The 21,906-nt window shown below is 49.0% G+C and overlaps 1 protein-coding gene across 2 annotated transcripts in view; it reads right to left on the bottom strand.

Annotated features, from left to right (window-relative positions):
- The window catches only part of LOC140391973 (mitochondrial ornithine transporter 1-like), a 106,269-nt gene that overhangs the window by 45,305 nt on the left and 39,058 nt on the right, over positions 1-21,906 (bottom strand). The window contains exon 1 of one of the 2 annotated variants that reach the window (XM_072477078.1): positions 11,389-11,657. The exons of the other annotated variant lie outside the window; for it this stretch is intronic. The gene's annotated coding sequence lies outside the window, so the exon portion shown is untranslated. Of the gene's footprint in view, positions 1-11,388; positions 11,658-21,906 lie in introns of those variants that run through there. 2 annotated transcript variants of the gene reach the window in all.

Genomic DNA, 21,906 nt, shown 5'->3' with positions numbered 1-21,906 from the left:
GGGAGGCACTGGAACACAAAAAGAAACCTCGGGAGGACCACCATTTTAACCGCCTGCACCCTGCCCGCCAATGACAGGGGCACCATATCCCACCTCTTAAAGTCCTCCTCCATCTGCACTACCAGTCGTGTCAAGTTAAGCTTATGCAAGGTTCCCCAGTCCCTGGCCACCTGGATCCCTAAATACCGGAAATCTCGTTACCCTCCTCAGCGGCAGCTCGTCTATTCCCCTGCCCTGTTCCCCGGGGTGCATCACAAACAATTCACTCTTCCCCATATTCCCCATATCCCGAAAACTCTCCAAACTCCCTGAGTGTCTGCATTATCTCAGGCATCCCCTCCACTGGGTACGCGACATATAACAGTAGATCATCCGCGTATAATGACACCCGATGTTCTTCTCCTCCTCTAAGTACCCCTCTCCACTTCCTAGAGCCCCCCAGCGCTATGGCCAATGGCTCAATTGCCAACGCAAACAGTAACGGGGACAGGGGGCACCCCTATCTTGTGCCCCTATATAGTCGGAAGTAGTCGGATCGTTGCCTGTTCGTAATCACACTTGCCATCGGGGCCCCGTACAGGAGCCGAACCCATCTAATGAACGCCTCTCCAAATCAAAATCTCTTCAGCACCTCCCACAGGTAGTCCCATTCCACTCTATCAAATGCCTTCTCTGCATCCATAGCCACCACTATCTCCGCCTCCCCCTCCGGTGGGGGCACCATCATCACCCCCAACAACCTCCGTATATTGGTATTTAATTACCTCTCTTTAACAAATCCTGTTTGGTCACCATGCACCACCCCAGGGACACAGTCCTCTATCCTTGTCGCCATCACTTTGGCCAATAACTTGGCATCTACGTTCAGGAGGGAGATAGGCCTGTATGACCCGCACTGCAGCGGGTCTTTGTCTCTTTTCAGGATCAGCAATATCGTCGCCTCCGACATCGTCAGGGGTAGTGTCCCCCTTTCCTTAGCCTCATTGAAGGTTCTCGTCAGGAGTGGGGCCAGCAGGTCCACATATTTCCTATAAAATTCCACCGGGAACCCACCTGGTCCCGGGGCCTTCCCTGCCTGCATGCTCCAGATTCCTTTTACCACCTCCTCTACCTCAATCTGCGCTCCCAGTCCTGTCCTCTCCTGCTCCTCAACCTTCGGGAACTCCAACTGGTCTAGGAAGTGCATCATTCCCTCTTTCCCTTCCGGGGGTTGGGCCTTATACAGCCTCTCGTAGAATACCTTAAATACCCCGTTCACCCTCTCCGCTCTCTGTTCCATCCTTCCCTCCTCGTCTCTAACTCCTCCGATCTCTCTCGCCGCCCCCCTCTTCCTAAGTTGTTGGGCCAGCAGTCGGCTCGCCTTCTCTCCGAATTCATACTGTACTCCCTGTGCCTTCCTCCACTGCGTCTCCGCCTTACCCGTGGTCAACAAGTCAAAGTCCGTGTGCAATCTCCGTCTTTCCCTGTATAGCCCTTCGTCCGGAGCCTCAGCATATTGCCTATCCACCCTCAAAATCTCCCTCAACAATCTCTCCCTTTCTTTACCCTCTTGTTTCCCCTTATGGGGATCAGCTCCCCTCTCACCACCGCCTTCAGCGCCTCCCAGACTACTCCCACCTGGACCTCTCCGTCATCATTGACCTCTAGGTATCTTTCAATACATCCCCTCACCCTTCCACATACTCCCTCATCCGGCAACAGTCCCATGTCCAATCTTCAAAGTGGTCGTTGCTCCTTTTCCTCACCTGGTTCCAGATCTACCCAATGTGGGGCATGATCTGAAATGGCTATAGCCGAGTACTCCGCTCCTGCCACCTTCGGGATCAGCGCCCTTCCCAGGACAAATAAATCTATCCGGGAGTACACTTTATGGACGTGGGAGAAGAAGGAAAACTCTTTACTCCTCGGTCTAGTAAATCTCCAGGGATCCACTCCTCCCATCTGCTCCATAAAGCCCTTAAGCACCTTGGCCGCTGCCGGCCTCCTCCCGGTCCGAATTATATATATTTTTTAAGTGGAGGTGGACACAGGTTCCTCTGCCACAGTTGTAGGTGAGCAAACATATTGTTATTTACAAGGTGGGCTCAAGCCCCTGAAGTTAAGAAGCACGATAGCCAGGCTAGCCACATCATACACCAGAGAAGATTTAAGGATCCTGGGGACAACCACAACGTCCTCAAGTTACGAGCACCAGTCAGCTCAACTGCCACTAATAGTTGTGGGGAATCAAGGGCCAAGTCTGATGAGCTGAAATTGGCTTCACCAAATTAGATTAAATTGGCTTAAAATCTTCAAAATTAACAACGGAGAATTTCATGACATTAAAAAAAAAAACAGGATTTCGAAGACAAGTTAGGAAGATCCAGACCTGGATTGGCCATGATAAATTGCCCTTAGTATCCAAAATTACCCTTAGTGTTGGGTGGGGCTACTGGGTTATGGGGATAGGGTGGAGGTGTTGCCCTTGGGTCGGGTGCTCTTTCCAAGAGCCGGTGCGGACTAGATGGGCCGAATGGCCTCCTTCTGCACTGTAAATTCTATGATAATAAATGAAAGCAAAGATTTTCGTAGATCCTGAGGCCATGCTCAATTTTACAGAGCCCGAACTGTGCTCTTGTGCTTTACATGAGAAGGTTCTCAAGCGGTTGGAAGAATTAAGCAACATCTAGCCTGTACGGTTTGCAGAGTGAGCAGTGGTTAAGTCAGATGGAACCAGTAGTATATTTGAGAACTACAAATTAACCGTGAATTAGGCAGCAAAATTGGACCCATGCCCAGTACCAACAACTGATGATTTATATGTTAAATTGGGAGGTTTAGCATACAATAAACTTTATATCAGCCATGCGTACCAACAATTAAGACATAGGCGATAATTTGTCACTATAAATACCAATAGAGGCCTATATCAGTAAACCTGGCTACCCGACAGAGTCTCAACAGCATGTGCAATTTTCCAGGGCACGATGGAAAGCTTACAGGACCTATCTCCAGTGCTTTTCTATCCAGTACTGATAACAGGAGTTTTTAAAAAGACTAAGAAGGTCAAGAGGAGATCTAGCAAATCTCAAAGAAGTTTTAAAAAGATTTAAGAAGGTCAGGAGAAAGTTGAAAAGAGATAAATGTTCCAAGCTCATGAAGTGACATACTTATGATGTAGGGTAGATGCCAAAAGACTGCACCATATGCAGAAGAAAATAAAAGCAATTAAGGCAGCACTGGCCCCAAAAAATACATCAGAATTGAAATCCTTCTTAGGAATGGTGAATTATGAGAGATTTATTCCTAATCTTCCTATGATGTTGACACCCTACGAACCTTCCTCAAGAAGCACAAGAGGTGGTATTGGAGGTAGCATTAGAAAGAAGCCTTTGAACAGGTCAAACGAATCTCCTGGTTCATTTTGACCCCCTCAAAGAGATAATTCTTACCTGTGACATGTCTCCTTATGGAAACGGGCAGTTTTAGCAGACTAGATGAAGATGGGGCAGAAAGGCCCATCGCCTGTGCCTTGAGGACCATGACAGATGCAGAAAAGAGGGACTAGCTTTTATCATTGGAGTGAAAAAGTTCCTTCAATACATCTATGGATGAAATTTCATCGTAGTTACCGACCACAAACCCCTGTTGGGCTTATTTAGCGAGGGTAAGGCCATTCCCTCAGTTTCAGCTCGGGTCCAACCCTGGCTTCTATTGCTGGCAGAATATGAGTATGCATTTCCACATAGGCCGGACACACACATTTCCAACACGGACGCTTTAAGCCATTTCCCCTACCCAAAAATATGTCACCTCCGCCAATACCACAGGAAATCGTTCTTGCTTTAAGCTTTCTCGATGCGTTGCCAGTGTCAGCACAACAGGTCAAGTTTTGGACTCAAAAAGACCCCATATTATCTTGAGTCAAACACATGAGGTGGGATTCTCTGTTCCCTGACGCCCATTTTGAAATCGGCGATCAGGCGGAGAATCCCTTTTTTGTGGCCAAATGGGGGGGCGCCGCCTTTTTTTCGGATGCTGCGCCCCCTACGCCATCATCGGGGAGTACGCCGCACACCGCTGAAGGCCCTCCCACGATGCTCCGCCCCGATGGGCCTAGTTCACTGGTGTTCTCAGTTTTCGTGAACCCGGCGTGGCGGCTGCGGACTGTGTCCAGCGCCGCCACAGTCGGGGAGGGGTGGTGGGTGAGCGGAGCCGTTGAACAGGGGGGCTTCAGCAAGGGGGATGGGTGGGGGCTGGGGGGGTTGGAGTGGGGGTGTCCAGGGGGGCACTATCTGGCAGGTCGGGTCCGCGAGCAGTCGGCGCCATGTTGTATGGCGCGACTTCTGCAGGTCATCGCCGTGCATATGCCCGGCCACGGACCCTGCAATTCTCCAGTTGTAAAGGCCGTGTGTTTTACGTGGCGCAGCTGCTAGCCCCTCACCGGTTGGAGGGTCGGTGCTGGGGCCTCGCCGATTTTTTCATCCTAGAACTAGTCACTTCCTCCGGACATAGCCTCAAAATTGGAGAATCCAGACCATGGTACTTCACGGCTAGCATCATGATAAAGGTCTGAGCAGTTACAACCCTTTCAGATAAGAAAAAACAAGTTGCGAAGTCGGTGAATAATACTGGGGGAGCAAGGGTGGTTGTTCCCACTCCCGCTAGACAGCCATTATTGGAAGAGCTACGACATTGTGCACATCCTGGGATGACAAAAATAAAAATGCTTATGTGCGGTGGCCTGGGATGGATATCGCCATAGAGAATCTGGTCAAATAATGTGACCAGTGTCAAATACAGCAAAATGTGCCATCTGCAGCCTTAATGCATTCTTGGGAGTAGTCAGGGGTGCGACTACCTGTTAGTTTTGCAGGTCCATTCATGGGCTCCATGCTCTTGCTCATTACAGATGCTCACTCCAAGTGGCTGGAAATACACAAGCTGGGAATACACAGAATTAAGTCCGCGACCTCATCAGCTACTGCAGAAGAATTGGGACAGATATTCGCCACCCACAGGTTGCCCAAGGTGCTACTCTCAGATAATGGGACTGTTTTTTACTAGTGAAGAGTTCCAACATTTCATGAGAACCAATGGGATTCAACATATTGGAACTGCTCCGACAAATGGACTGGCTGAGAGAGCCATCCAAACATTCAAAGCCGCCATGAAGAAACCGTCATCAGCTTCTCTACGAACCAGATCGGCCCGTTTTCTTGCTCATCTACAGAACATCACCTCATGTCACCAAAGGTGTTACACCCGCCAAGTTGCTAATAGGCAGACGCATCAGAACACGGTTGGATCTGATATTTCCGAATTTGGAAGGGACAGTGGAGCTAAAAAAGAACGCACAGTAAAAACATCACGTCGCAAGAAAATGCAAGAGAACATTTGAGGCGGACGACTTGGTATCTGTAAAGAATTTTGGTGTTGTTTGGTGTTGGCCCAAATTGAATCCATGGAATGGGTGTGGCCACAACAGGTCCAGTGTGGCAGGAGATCGATGTCCAGGGGAAAAAGGTGCGAAGCACCTGGACCTTTTGAGGAGAGAATCGCACACCAAACCAGTAGGGCAGCCCACCCCTAACTTGCTTGTCAGTGATATTGCTACGGATGAAAGTAATGCTGCAGCAAGCTACCCCGAGGTGGAGTCCAGTAACGTTCCAGGTGGAATTGGGGAAATTATCTGCACAAACGCACCTTCGCAAGTTGAGAGTCAACCCGAAGTTCAAACCAAAGTTACCTCTACTGTGGGAGCAGCCGTTAATGAATTACAACGCTGCCAAATGATAAGGAAGTCCCAGACTTACCGTATAAGGGACTGTGCTGAGATCCATTTGTTGTATAATATTGTAAATAGTTCCATTGTTATTGTAATGTGTTAATCAGGGACTTAAAGGGGGAGGGATGTGGTGGTGTGTCCCTTTAAGGGGAGGGATAGGTTCTCAGAGGGCTGTGTGGCCTAAAGGGCCAATCAGGCCGGAGCACGCGAATCCTGGGGCTGTGCGCAGGTTAGTTAGGTGTTTGGAGTTGTGGTGAACGATGGCCTTAATCTCACTCTCTGTAAATAAGTAATTTGCCTTAATAAACAGTTGATTCTTTAATCTACTTAGTGTTTGCAAGTCCTTCAAGATACTACATAACGCCGAAGATACAACACATCCTTTCAAAGCAGCAACAAAAAGGCCACGTGGGTGCTATCTTGACTCGGAATTCTGGTGCCATCCTAATCAGTCTCGTTAAAAAGTTGGTGGTTGCTCGGTAACTTTTGCTGCTTAGCACAAGAATCCCTACTTTATTTAAACTCGTGATGGTTAATCCGCAAGAATGTTCTGTTTACCCAACATCGTACCTTGTAAAAGTGGCTCGCTTGCAGTTGAAAAATGCAGATACATAGATTGCAACCAGGAGGCAATAACTACAAAGTAAAAAGCGTTCTCAAACGATATTCTTAAAATTCACTCAAACATCCCAAATCAGTTAAAAATGTTACAGGCTGCTTCACCACTTCATAGTGTTCAGAAGAATCCTTGTGTGCCAAAGTTAACAATATCAATCTGTAATAGGATCGAATTGGTGAAAAGAATTCCAAACAGATTGAAGTTTCTTCTTAATCCTGAGTATTATTTAAATTGTGAAAGATTTGGTGGTCCTCGTGCATAAATCACAAAAGGGTAGCACGCAATTCAGCAGCTAACTGGGAAGTCAAATGGAATGTTGGCCTTTATTTCAAAGGGAATGGAGTATAAAAATGTGGAAGTCCTGCTAAAACTAAGGGGAAGGGGGGAAAGAGAGAGAAAGAGAGAGAGAGAGAGAGAGAGAGAGAGAGAAGTATACGTGGTTATTTGGGGAACCCAATCATTGAGGGGAATTACCACTCTAGTGAATGAGCTGGTGTACGGAGGAACAGCAAAGAAGGAGGCCGCATGCACCTCCCTGGAGGGAGGGAGTGTCTGGCTGGAGGGAAGGAGAAAACACAAGTTCAGGGGAAACAAAGAGTAAGGGAGGAAATGCGGGGAGGGAGGTGGTAGAGAACAGGGTAAAACCAGTGAAGGGAGCAGGTGGGGGAAGGGAGGAAGGTAGAAGGCTAGCTACAACAGGTCACACATGGCCCAAGAGTGAGGGCAGGCTCAAGTGAACAGGGCCAGACACACAGGGTGACCTCACAGGAGATTGGGGGCAGAACCCTCGCTCCCATCAGAATAGCTACATGGAATGCAAGAGGCCTCAACGGGCCTGTGAAAAGATCCAGAGTCCTTGCCTATCTCAAAAGCCTGAGGGTGGACAAAGCCTTCCTACAGGAAATGCATTTAAGAAAGAGAGAGGGGCAGAATGCGGGTAAGGAATGGCTGGGTGGTACAAATATTGCATGCGCGTTTCGACACCAGGGCAAGGGGGGGGTGGCCATATTAGTTAGCAGGACAGTAGCGTTCACAGCGGCGAATACATGATGGACACAGGGGGCCCTGGAAGTGGTCCCAGTGGTACTGGTAAATGTATACGCCCCAAACTGGGATGATGCAAAGTTTGTCAAGAAAAGTATGGCCAAAATCCCTGACCTAGACACCCAACACCTCATTATGGCGGGGTGACTTTAACTGCATGCAGGACCCAAAATCGGACAGATCCAACCGCAGGGAGAGAACCATAACAGGAGTGACTTGAGAGCTAACCACCTTATGGAACAGACTGGAGGAAGGGGGGGTTTGTCCCATTTGTCCCATGGGGGTTCAACTTTCCGAGAGAAAAAAAAAGGTCTCCTTCATCTCCCATGTGCACCAGCTCTATCACATTTGGACTTCATCATCATAGGAGAAATGCTTCCAGAGGTAGCGAGGACGGAATACTCCCGATCATAATCTCTGACCACATGTCTCATTATATGGACATAAAGTTGGAGAAGGGCCGGGCCCAAAGCTCCCCCATATGGAGGCTGAACACAGCCCTGCTCGCAATACAACATTCTGTACAAAAATATCCCACGCCATCGATGTTTACATAACCTACAACCAGAACAGGGAGGTCTGAACAGAATGGTAGGCTGGTGGCAGCCCCCATTGATGTTAATGAAGCCTTTGCACCTCCAAGTCCCTGGAGGGGCACTCAGAAATGAAACAGTTCCTCAACATACTGGAAATACCAGTGATGGAGGAGGAAAAGAGACATGGGCTGGAAGCACTGCTGGATGACATTATGGAATACATTAATTTCATGCAGTTAGGGAAGGCGTAGCGACCGGTTGGGTTCCCGGTAGAACATAGAACACGGGCCACACACTTGTGGGAAATGTGCAATGATTTACTGTTGAAGTGGGCCCTGCCACCCACACTGGCACAGGCCCAGATCTCATTTGTCCCCATTAAAGATAAAGAACCGTCAGTGTGGATCATACGACCCATATCACTCTTAAATACTCATGTTAAAGACCCAGTGAAAGCACAGGCAAGGTGCCTAAAGAATTGTGTGCCAGAAGTGATCACGAAGATCAGATGGGGTTTGTTAAGAGAAGACAGCTAACAGCGATTATCCGACGCCTGCTGAATGTAATAATGACTCTACTCGGGGAGGAGGCACCCAAAGCGATTGGCTCCCTGGGCGTTGAGCAAGCCTTCGATTGAGTTGAATGCAGGAATCTCATGGAGGTACTTGAACGGTTTGGGTTTGGATCAGGGTTCACTGCATTGGGTGAAACTTCTGTACAGCGCACACATGACGTGCAGACGGACAAACGCCACCAGCTCGGAGTACTTGCGGCTGCATAGGGGAATGAGGCAGGGTGCCCATTTTCCCTGCTCCTGTTCACACTGGCAATTGAGCCACTGGCCATCGCTCTTAGATTGGGCTCTGTGCAGATGACCTGCTCCTCTACGTGTCAAACCCCCCTGGCCAGCATGAGAAAGATAACAGGACTCCTTAGAGAGTTTGGTGCCTTCTCAGGTGACAAACTCAACCTGGGAAGAGCAAAATCTTCCCGGTGAACCCCTGAGGGGGAGGAGCAGAGCTGGAGGAGTTACCGTTTAAAATAACCCAGACCAGGTTCAGCTACCTGGGGATACAAATGGCGCACAACTGGACGGGGCTCCCCAAGCGTAAAATCTCCAACCTGATGGAGGAGGTAAAGAGGGACCTCCAAAAATGGGTGAGTGGAACGGTACCGAATGAACGTGCTACCCCAGGTTCCACTTCATGTTTAGATCGTGGGGGGGGGGGGGGGGGGGGGGGGGGGGGTGGAGAAGAGAGAGAGAGATCCCAAGGATACGAAAAGCCATTTTACAGAGAGGGCGCCATGTGGGAGTCCTGGTTCTGTTGAACCTCCAATTCTACCACTAGGCAGCAAACGCAGAGAGGGTGAGGGGGGTGGCTGAAGGAGCCGGAGGCTGAATGGGTCCAAACGGAGGAGGCGTCCTGCACAGGGATGTCTCTCCAGGCATTAGCCACTGCTTCACTCCCAGCCCCTCTGCACACACTCAAGGAGCACTGTGGTAGGAGCCACATTGAAGACCTGGAACCTGCTCAGGCGCCTCATCAAACTTGGTATCTCAATGGAGGCCCCCATCTGCAACTGGCAAAGTTAGAGGCCACATTTAAGGCTTGGAAGGAGGACAGAGCGATTTTGAGGGTGAAGTACATGTACGTGGATGGTAGGATAGCGACCCTGGGGGAACTGTCGGAGAAGCGGCAACTCCGAAAAGGAATGAATTTCAGTACTTGCAGCTGCACAACTTTCTCCGTAAGGAGATCAAGACGTTCTCCCAGTTAAACGGACACACGCTTCTAGACAAAATGATAGCAGAGTGGAGGAAATGTGACGACATATACGGATGACTTGGTACAGATCAGGACGCCAGTGGACGAAACACAACAGAAATGGGGAACTGTGCGTGGAGATAGGAGGACGACTCCGGATCGAGGCACTGCACAGGGTCGACTCCACCTCCTCATGCAGAGATCGGACCGAACCAGGTCACGCACGAGTGGACTCCGCCTAGAGGTGGAGGACAAGGGGGGCAGTCAGGAGGGGAGGGCATGGAAGAGCCTTTGAGAAAAAAAGGAATACGCACTCGACATGACGGGGGGGAAATGGGGAGGGCCCCTCTTTATTAAAAGTGTCACAGGTAGGCTCACATTAACACTGCAATGAAGTTATTGTGAAAATCCCCTCGTCACCACACTATGGCGCCTGTTCGGGTACATGGTTTGGGTACATGGAAGGAGAATTCAACATGTCCAATTCACCTAACGGCTCGTCTTTCGGGACTTGTGGGAGGAAACTGGAGCACCCGGAGGAAACCCACACAGACTCGGGGAAAACTCCGCACAGTCAGTGACCAAGCCAGGAATCGAACCGGGGCCCTGGCACTGTGAAACAGCAGTGCTAACCACTGTGCTACCCTCCCCCCCCCCTCTCCCTCTCCCTTCTCGCATGTAAGAAACAGGGGAAACAGTACAGCCAACCCACCCTGAAAAACAAAGGGTTCAACATGTCTCTCCTGGTCACTATAAATGTAAATACAACATGCTCTGTATGTATACTGTGAATAAGGAAACGTAACCGCGGGGACGAGGGTCACAGACGTTGTGATAGCCTGTAAATAATATGCCGTTTTGATTGCTGCTGTTTTTTTTCTCTGCTTGTTCTGTCATGTGTAAATTTTGATTTCTGTTAAAACTCCAATAAAAATGATATTGTATTAAAACACCAATAAAAATAAATATTTTTTTAACAAGTAATTGGGGCAAAAATGAATTGAGTGTTTGAAGAGACCACAAACTTGGTTGATTTCAGGGTCCACATATGATTTGTTTCCACCCCATTTTCCCCCTCCCCACGCCACTGAAACTTGCTGCGGGACATCTCCCTCTCCCACTTCACTGAGGTGCTCGTCCCACTTCACCTCCACAAGTTTGCACCACCCCATACTGAGAATTCAGACAGGGGAGTGGGGGAGGGGTAGCAAGAAGAACACCAATGAGTGGAGAACCATTCATTTCCCCTCCTGAATTCAAATCAAACCCCGCAAAGTCAATTTGTGCATCTTCCACTAGGTATTTTAAGTAACCAGGCTAACTGTGCTGCAACTTTGTGGGAGAAGTACCCGCCCTCTTCCACGCTCCCCAACAAAGTGCGTGACAGAAATTTACTTTACAACACACGCAAGCCTCGTGGTCAATTTAACAGAGAATAAAGCTGTGCTTTCAAAACTAAGATTAAACTTCTGGGGAAAACTTGGTGTCACTTCTTGGAGTAAGCGCCATCACTCCTTTTATGTTTTTAAAAATATATTGAAACTTTTAAAACTTTGGCAACAGATTAAGCCGTCTCCAACTCATTGAAAAAATATATGGAAAACAATCCTTTTATTTTAAAACAAAGACAAAATGTGCAATGCAAAAACCCCTTACCCAACACTTTGCTCGGGGAACCTCGAATCCAGCAGTTAGAACATAGTTTGTGCAGTCAGGCGCTAGTGATGATCAGGCAGCGATCCCCGCGTGTCCACCTCTCCTGGACAGACTGCCTCTGCTCCAGGGAGTTGAAGCTGTCAGCAGCCTCCCTCCGCTCCGCCCAACTCCCCTCCTTACTTTACCGCAGGAGGTCCCAAAGGCTGCACCTTCGCTACACTTCTGCCTCTCAACAAACTTCCGTCTCCTCCTCGGCCGCGCTTGCATCATGCACTGCCGCATATACTTAAAAAAACAGAGAAAGAACCGAGTGTCAGCTCCGAGCGCCCAACACACCGACATCCAGGCTGATCCCCCCCCCCCAGTGAGGCTGATAGCCCCGATCATTGAGGCTGATCCCCCCCCCCCCCGTCACTGAGGCTGATACCCCCATCATTGAGGCTGAGACCCCCCCCCCCATCAGTGAGGCTGATACCCCCCAATCGTTGAGGCTGTTCCCCCCCTCAGTGAGGCTGATACACTCCTCCCCCCCCCATCAGTGAGGTTGATACCCCCCCCCACATCATTGAGGCAGATCCCCCCCCAGCATTGAGGCAGATACCCCCCCCAGCATTGAGGCTGATTCCCCCCCAGCATTGAGGCTGATTCCCCCCCATCAGTGAGGCTGATACCCCCCGTCATTGAGGCTGAGACCCCCCAATCATTGAGGCTGATACCCCCCATCATTGAGGCTGATACCCCATGGAGGCTGAGACACCCCCTCATCATTGACGCTGATTCCCCCCCCCCATCAGTGAGGCTGATAAGCCCCATCATTGAGGCTGAGACCCCCCCATCATTGAGGCTGATACCCCCCATCATTGAGGCTGATACCCTCCAATGATTGAGGCTGAGACCCCCCCCCCCATCATTGAGGCGGATGCCCCCCTCCCAATTATTAAGGCTGATACCCCCCATCATTGAGGCTGATACCCCCCCCCCCATCATTGAGGCGGATTCCCCCCCCCCATAATTTAGGTTGATTATTCCCCCCCATCATTGAGGCTGATACCCCCCATCATTGACGCTGATATCTTCCCCATCATTGAGGCTGATTCTCCCCTCTCCCCATCATTGAGGTGGATGCCCCCCCACCCCCATCATTAATGCAGAACCCCTCCCAATCATTAAGGCTGGTAAACCCCCATCATTGAGGCTGATACCCCCCCCCATCATTGAGGCTGATACCCCTCCATCATTGATGCTGACATCTCCCCCATCATTGAACATAGAACATTACAACGCAGTACAGGCCCTTCGGCCCTCGATGTTGCGCCGACCTGTGAAACCACTCTAAAGCCCATCTACACTATTCCCTTATCGTCCATATGTCTATCCAATGACCATTTGAATGCCCTTCGTGTTGGCGAGTCCACTACTGTTGCAGGCAGGGCATTCCACACTCTTACTACTCTCTGAGTAAAGAACCTACCTCTGACATCTGTCCTATATGAAAATGAAATGAAAAATGAAATTCGCTTATTGTCACAAGTAGGCTTCAAATGAAGTTACTGTGAAAAGCCCCTAGTCGCCACATTCCGGCACCTGTTCGGGGAGGCTGGTACGGGAATTGAACCGTGCTGCTGGCCTACCTTGGTCTGCTTTCAAAGCCAGCGATTTAGCCCGGTGCTAAACAGCCCCTATATCTATCTCCCCTCAATTCAAAGCTATGTCCCCTCGTGCTAGACATCACCACCTGAGGAAAAAGGCTCTCACTGTCCACCCTATCCAATCCTCTGATCATTTTGTATGCCTCAATTAAGTAACCTCTTAACCTTCTTCTCTCTAACGAAAACAGCCTCAAGTCCCTCAGCCTTTCCTCATAAGATCTTCCCTCCATACCAGGCAACATTCTGGTAAATCTCCTCTGCACCCTTTCCAATGCTCCCGCATCCTTCCTATAATGCGGCGACCAGGATTGCACGCAATACTCCAAATGCGGGCCACACCAGAGTTTTGTACAGCTGCAACATGACCTCATGGCTCCGAAACTCAATCCCTCTACCAATAAAAGCTAACACACCGTACGCCTTCTTAACAACCCTCTCAACCTGGGTGGCAACTTTCAGGGATCTATGTACATGGACACCGAGATCTCTCTGCTCATCCCACACTGCTAAGAATCTTACCATTAGCCCAGTACTCAGTCTTCCTGTTATTCCTTCCAAAATGAATCACCTCACACTTTTCTGCATTAAACTCCATTTGCCACCTCTCAGCCCAGCGCTGCAGCTTATCTCTGTCCTTCTGTAACTTGTAACATCCTTCTGCGCTGTCCACAACTCCACCGACTTTAGTGTCATCTGCAAATTTACTCACCCATCCTTCTACGCCCTCCTCCAGGTCATTTATAAAAATGACAACCAGCAGTGGCCCCAAAACAGATTCTTGTGGTACACCACTAGTAACTGGACTCCAGTCTGAACATTTCCCATCAACCACCACCCTTTGTCTTCTTCCAGCTAGCCAATTTCTGATCCAAACTGCTAAATGACCCTGAATCCCATGCCTCCGTATTTTCTGCAAGAGCCTACCGTTGGGAACCTTATCAAACGCTTTATTGAAATCCATATACACCACACCAACTGCTTTACCCTCATCCACCTGTTTGTTCACCTTCTCAAAGAACTCAATAAGGTATATGAGGCACGACCTACCCTTCACAAAACCGTGTTGACTATCTCTAATCAAATTATTCCTTTCCAGATGATTATACATCCTATCTCTTATAAACCTTTCCAAGATTTTGCCCACAACAGAAGTAAGGCTCACTGGTCTATAGTTGCCGGGGTAGTCTCTACTCCCCTTTGTTGCTCTTTTTAGCTTTAGTCGATTTGCTCTGTTTAGGTCACCTTTGCTCATGAGTCGCCAGGTATCTTTATGATACCGCCACGTGATTCAAGTTCAGGTTATACAAAGAACAAACAAACAAAGAAATGTACAGCACAGGAACAGGCCCTTCGGCCCTCCAAGCCCGTGCCGACCATGCTGCCCGACTAAACTACAATCTTCTACACTTCCTGGGTCCGTATCCATCTATTCCCATCCTAGTCATATATTTGTCAAGATGCCCCTTAAATGTCCCTATCGTCCCTGCTTCCACCACCTCCTCCGGTAGCGAGTTCCAGGCACCCACTACCCTCTGCGTAAAAAACTTGCCTCGTACATCTACTCTAAACCTTGCCCCTCTCACCTTAAACCTATGCCCCCTAGTAATTGACCCCTCTACCCTGGGGAAAAGCCTCTGACTATCCACTCTGTCAATGCACCTCATAATTTTGTATACCTCTATCAGGTCTCCCCTCAACCTCCTTCGTTCCAGTGAGAACAAACCGAGTTTATTCAATCGCTCCTCATAGCTAATGCCCTCCATACCAGGCAACATTCTGGTAAATCTCTTCTGCACCCTCTCTAAAGCCTCCACATCCTTCTGGTAGTGTGGCGACCAGAATTGAACACTATACTCCAAGTGTGGCCTAACTAAGGTTCTATACAGCTGCAACATGACTTGCCAATTTTGATACTCAATGCCCCGGCCAATGAAGGCAAGCATGCCGTATGCCTTCTTGACTACCTTCTCCACCTGTGTTGCCCCTTTCAATGACCTGTGGACCTGTACTCCTAGATCTCTTTGACTTTCAATACTCTTGAGGGTTCTACCATTCACTGTATATTCCCTACCTGCATTAGACCTTCCAAAATGCATTACCTCACATTTGTCCGGATTAAACTCCATCTGCCATCTCTCCGCCCAAGTCTCCAGACAATCTAAATCCTGCTGTATCCTCGGACAGTCCTCATCGCTATCCGCAATTCCACCAACCTTTGTGTCGTCTGCAAACTTACTAATCAGACCAGTTACATTTTCCTCCAAATCATTTATATATACTACAAAGAGCAAAGGTCCCAGCACTGATCCCTGTGGAACACTACTGGTCACAGCCCTCCAATTAGAAAAGCATCCCTCCATTGCTACTCTCTGCCTTCTATGGCCTAGCCAGTTCTGTATCCACCTTGCCAGCTCACCCCTGATCCGTGTGACTTCACCTTTTGTACTAGTCTACCATGAGGGACCTTGTCAAAGGCCTTACTGAAGTCCATATAGACAACATCTACTGCCCTACCTGCATCAATCATCTTAGTGACCTCCTCGAAAAACTCTATCAAGTTAGTGAGACACGACCTCCCCTTCACAAAACCGTGCTGCCTCTCACTAATATGTCCATTTGCTTCCAAATGGGAGTAGATCCTGTCTCGAAGAATTCTCTCCAGTAATTTCCCTACCACTGAAGTAAGGCTCACCGGCCTGTAGTTCCCGGGATTATCCTTGCTACCCTTCTTAAACAGAGGAACAACATTGGCTATTCTCCAGTCCTCCGGGACATCCCCTGAAGACAGCGAGGATCCAAAGATTTCTGTCAAGGCCTCAGCAATTTCCTCTCCAGCCTCCTTCAGTATTCTGGGGTAGATCCCATCAGGCCCTGGGGACTTATCTACCTTAATATTTTTTAAGACACCCAACACCTCGTCTTTTTGGATCACAATGTGACCCAGGCTATCTACACCCCCTTCTCCAGACTCAACATCTACCAATTCCTTCTCTTTGGTGAATACTGATGCAAAGTATTCATTTAGTACCTCGCCCATTTCCTCTGGCTCCACACATAGATTCCCTTGCCTATCCTTCAGTGGGCCAACCCTTTCCCTGGCTACCCTCTTGCTTTTTATGTACGTGTAAAAAGCCTTGGATTTTCCTTAACCCTATTTGCCAATGACTTTTCGTGACCCTTCTAGCCCTCCTGACTCCTTGCTTAAGTTCCTCCTACTTTCCTTATATTCCATGCAGCTTCGTCTGTTCCCAGCCTTTTAGCCCTGACAAATGCCTCCTTTTTCTTTTTGACGAGGCCTACAATATCACTCGTCATCCAAGGTTCCCGAAAATTGCCGTATTTATCTTTCTTCCTCACAGGAACATGCCGGTCCTGTATTCCTTTCAACTGCCACTTGAAAGCCTCCCACATGTCAGATGTTGATTTGCCCTCAAACATCCGCCCCCAATCTATGTTCTTCAGTTCCCGCCTAATATTGTTATAATTAGCCTTCCCCCAATTTAGCACATTCATCCTCGGACCACTCTTATCCTTGTCCACCAGTACTTTAAAACTTACTGAATTGTGGTCACTGTTACCGAATTGCTCCCCTACTGAAACATCTACCACCTGGCCGGGCTCATTCCCCAATACCAGGTCCAGTACCGCCCCTTCCCTAGTTGGACTGTCTCCATATTGTTTGAAGAAGCCCTCCTGGATGCTCCTTACAAACTCCACCCCCGTCTAAGCCCCTGGCACTAAGTGAGTCCCAGTCAATATTGGGGAAGTTGAAGTCTCCCATCACCACAACCCTGTTGTTTTTACTCTTTTCCAAAATCTGTCTACCTATCTGCTCCTCTATCTCCCGCTGGCTGTTGGGAGGCCTGTAGTATACCCCCAACATTGTGACTGCACCCTTCTTATTCCTGATCTCTACCCATATAACCTCACTGCCCTCTGAGGTGTCCTCTCGCAGTACAGCTGTGATATTCTCCCGAACAAGTAGCGCAACTCCACCTCCCCTTTTACATCCCCCTCTATCCCGCCTGAAACATCTAAATCCTGGAACGTTTAGCTGCCAATCCTGCCCTTCCCTCAACCAGGTCTCTGTAATGGCAACAACATCATAGTTCCAAGTACTAATCCAAGCTCTAAGTTCATCTGCCTTACCCGTAATGCTCCTTGCATTAAAACATATGCACTTCAGGCCACCAGACCCGCTGTGTTCAGCAACTTCTCCCCGTCTGCTCTGCCTCAGAGCCCCACTGTCCCTATTCCCTAGTTCTCCCTCAATGCTCTCACCTTCTGACCTATTGCTCCCGTGCCCACCCCCCTGCCATACTAGTTTAAACCCTCCCATGTGACACTAGCAAACCTCGCGGCCAGGATATTTATGCCTCCCCGGTTTAGATGCAACCCGTCCTTCTTATACAGGTCACATCTGCCCCGGAAGAGCTCCCAGTGGTCCAGATAATGGAAACCCTCCCTCCTACACCAGCTGTTTAGCCACGTGTTTATCTGCTCTATCTTCCTATTCTAGCCTCACTGGCACGTGGCACAGGGAGTAATCCCGAGATTACAACCCTCGAGGTCCTGTCTTTTAACTTTCTGCCTAGCTCCCTGAACTCCTGCTGCAGGACCTCATGCCCCTTCCTGCCTATGTCGTTAGTACCAATATGTACAACGACCTCTGCCTGTTTGCCCTCCCCCTTCAGGATGCCCTCTACCCGTTCGGAGACATCCTGGACCCTGGCACCAGGGAGGCAACATACCATCCTGGAGTCTCTTTCACGTCCACAGAAGCGCCTATCTGTGCCCCTGACTATAGAGTCCCCGATTACTATTACTCTTCTGCGCTTTGACCCTCCTTCTGAACATCAGAGCCAGCCGTGGTGCCACTGCTCTGGCTGCTGCTGTTTTCCCCTGATAGGCTATCCCCCCCGACAGTATCCAAAGGGGTATATCTGTTCGAGAGGGGGGACAACCACAGGGGATTCCTGCACTGACTGCCTGCCCTTTCTGGTGGTCACCCATTTCTCTGCCTGCACCTTGGGTGTGACCACATTTACATAACTGCGATCTATGACGCTTTCCGCCACCTGCATGCTCCTAAGTGCATCCAATTGCTGCTCCAACCGAACCATGCGGTCTGTGAGGAGCTCCAGTTGGGTGCACTTTCTGCAGATGAAGCCATCCGGGACTCTGGAAGCCTCCCGGACCTGCCACATCTCACAGTCAGAGCACAGCACCCCTCGAACTGACATTGCGTCAATTAATGAAAATTAAAATTTGTCTTTTTTTTTTTAAATATTTTTTTTTAAATTTCAAAGTTACTGTCAACTATCTGTTTCCTAGCACTAGATTTCTAATAGAAATGCGATAGCTAACTGTAGTACTCTCCGATCTCTGGCTTAGATATCCCTCTAAATTATAATTAAGTTATTATGTTTAATTAGTTACCAAATACTCAAATTTTTTTAAATTTAGGGTAGAATCCCAACCAGCCACTCTGGCCACAGCTTTTCTGTGATGTCACTTCAGTTTCCACCCGACACACACAATTTGAAAAAAGGTATAAAAGTAAAAATAAGTAAAAATCACTTACTTACCTTCTTACCTTCTGAGTGTCTTAGATGTTCTCAGGTTCTCTCGCTGACAGAGACTGCTCCTCCACCTCCGAACCTTGACCTGCACAATGCTAATAATATAATATGGCACTTACCTTACACCAATGGGTCTTATTATTAGGTTAGAGGAGGAGGGCGGGTGGGAGACACTACACGTGTAGTGTCTCGGGTTTCCTCTCCACCAGAATTTATTGGTTGGGGGGGGGGGGGGGACGACTTCCCCAGAGGTCCGCGGGTCGAACTTCCGGTTCCCGCCTTATATAAAAACAAATAAAACAGAAAAGAAGAACAGACACGGGACCAGGTAAGGCTTTTTAAAGTAAGTACTCACCTCCCAGAGGGCCCCTGCGCACCGCTGCCGCCGAAATCCAAAGGGCTGCTCCTGTAAAGGTAAGTGGTTTTAAAGTCGCTACTCACCTCCCAGAGGGCCCCTGCGCACCGCTGCCGCCGAAATCCAAAGGGCTGCTCCTGTAAAGGTAAGTGGTTTTAAAGTCGCTACTCACCTCCAGAGGGCCCCCTGCGCACCGCTGCCGCCGAAATCCAAAGGGCTGCTCCTGTAAAGGTAAGTGGTTTTAAAGTCGCTACTCACCTCCCAGAGGGCCCCTGCTGCACCGCTGCCGCCGAAATCCAAAGGGCTGCTCCTGTAAAGGTAAGTGGTTTTAAAGTCGCTACTCACCTCCCAGAGGGCCCCTGCGCACCGCTGCCGCCGAAATCCAAAGGGCTTGCGGCGGTTATGATTAATAACACAGCACACCGCTTAGTAAGGATTAAAACAACGGTTATTTATTATATACAACAAGCAATATTAATACCCTAATACTACTTTCTTTATAACAAACCTATCACTACTGGCCAATACTTAACTTAGGAAGAGCCCACCAGGTCAGGGAAACGAATGGCTTGTCCAATCAAATCTGGCCCGCGGGATTCAAAAGGCTGCTACAGGTCGGTGGCTAGGTGTCTCTACCGGGTAGCGATCGTTGGGAGTCAAACTTACGATACACGGTGGCTGGTCTTGCGAAGGCCTCGAGCAGGCGAAGATGAGCGAGAGAGCGATCTGAACTTGGACCTTTACTTTTATAGGGCCCACGGGCTACCCGCCTCCCGGGGCGGCCCTTGACCCTGAGTCCCAAGTGATTGGATCTGTCCCCAATCTCTGGGGTCGATGTGTCCAATGGTGAGGTGATTCCTCGATCGGGGGGTGGTCGCTCACCTGTCTTTGTTTCGGCCACTGCAGGCGCCGACAGGTCTGGCCCGGCATTCAATTGCTAATATGTTGCAATTGTTCCCGGGTATAGCCGATTTAGCTGTGGATGTCTGAGTAGATTAGGTGTAAACAGTCCTGAATGAAACTGCGGATACCTGGGCTGATGGGCTGTTGATAGCCCTGAGTATCGATCTGGGCTACGTTCCCCGAGCTGAAGCTGCAAACCTGTCTGCAGCTGCCTGCTTGTGTCTTTTTGGCTGCTTTTCCCAGCAGTCTTTCGGGTTAGCCATTTTAAACTGGGTTTTGGCCAGATTAATCAGAACGCAGCCATTTTACATGGCTACACCTTCTTGAACAAGGGGACAACATTTGCTATCCTCCAGTCTTCTGGCACGATTCCTGTAGACAAAGATGACTTAAAGATCAAAGCCAAAGGTTCAGCAATCTCCTCCCTAGCTTCCCAGAGAATCCTAGGATAAATCCCATCCGGTCCAGGGGCCTTATCTATTTTCACACTTTCCAGAATTGCTAACACCTCCTCCTCATGAACCTCAAGCGCTTCTAGTCTAGTAGCCTGAATCTCAGTATTCTCCTCGACAAAATTGTCTTTTTCCTGTGTGAATACTGACGAAAAATATTCATTTAGCACATCTCCTATCTCCTCGGACTCCAAGCACAACTTCCCACTACTCTCCTTGACTGGCCCTACTCTTACCCTAGTCATTTGTTTATTCCTGACATATCTATAGAAAGCTTTAAGGTTATCCTTGATCCTACCTGCCAAAGACTTCTCATGTCCCCTCCTGGCTCTTCTTAGCTCTCTCTTTAGATCCTTCCTAGCTAACTTGTAACTCTCGAGCACCCTAACTGAACCTTCATGTCTCATCTTTACATAAGCCTCCTTCTTCCTCTTGACAAGTGTTTCGACTGCTTTAGTAAACCACGGTTCCCTTGCTCGACCACTACCTCCCTGCCTGACAGGTACATACTTATCAAGGACACGCAGTAGCTGTTCCTTGAACAAGCTCCACATTTCCATTGTGCCCATCTCCTGCAGTTTTCCCCTCCATCCGATGCATCCTAAGTCTTGCCTCATCGCATCATAATAGCCTTTCTCCCAGATATAACACTTGCCCTGCGGTATATACCTATCCTTTTCCATCACTAAAGTAAACGTAATCGAATTGTGGTCACTATCACCAAAGTGCTCACCTACCTCCAAATCTAACACCTGTCCTGGTTCATTACCCAGTACCAAATCCAATACGGCCTCGCCTCTCGTTGGCCTATCTACATACTGTGTCAGGAAACCCTCCTGCACACATTGGACAAAAACAGACCCATCTAAAGTACTCGAACTATAGCGTTTCCAGTCAATATTTGGAAAGTTAAAGTCCCCCATAACAACTACCCTGTTGCTTTCGCTCCTATCCAGAATCATCTTTGCAATCCTTCCCTCTACATCTCTGGAACTTTTCGGAGGCCTATAGAAAAACCCTAACAAGGTGACCTCTCCTTTCCTGTTTCTAACCTCAGCCCATATTACCTCAGTAGACGAGTCCTCATCAAACGTCCTTTCTGCCACCGTAATACTGTCCTTGACTAATAATGCCACCCCTCCCCCTCTTTTACCACCTTCCCTGAGCTTAATGAAATATCTAAACCCCGGCACCTGCAACAGCCATTCCTGTCCCTGCTCTATCCATGTCTCCAAAATGGCCACAACATCGAAGTCCCAGGTACCAACCCATGCCGCAAGTTCACCCACCTTATTCCGGATGCTCCTGGCATTGAAGAAGACACACTTTAAACCACCTTCCTGCCTGCCGGTACACTCCTGCAACTTTGAAACCTTACTCATGACCTCACTACTCTCAACCTCCTGTATACTGGAGCTACAATTCAGGTTCCCAAGCACCTGCTGAACTAGTTTAAACCCTCCCGAAGAACATGAGCAAATTTCCCCGCCAGGATATTGGTACCCCTCTGGTCCAGGTGTAGACCATCCCGTTTGTAGAGGTCCCACCGACCCCAGATTGAGGCTGATACCCCCCCA

The sequence above is a fragment of the Scyliorhinus torazame genome, chromosome 15 (assembly GCF_047496885.1).
Source record: "Scyliorhinus torazame isolate Kashiwa2021f chromosome 15, sScyTor2.1, whole genome shotgun sequence".
In the NCBI taxonomy this organism is placed as follows: Eukaryota; Metazoa; Chordata; class Chondrichthyes; order Carcharhiniformes; family Scyliorhinidae; genus Scyliorhinus; species Scyliorhinus torazame.
Note: the sequence above shows the minus strand (reverse complement) of the source record. Positions and strands in the feature narration are given on the sequence as shown.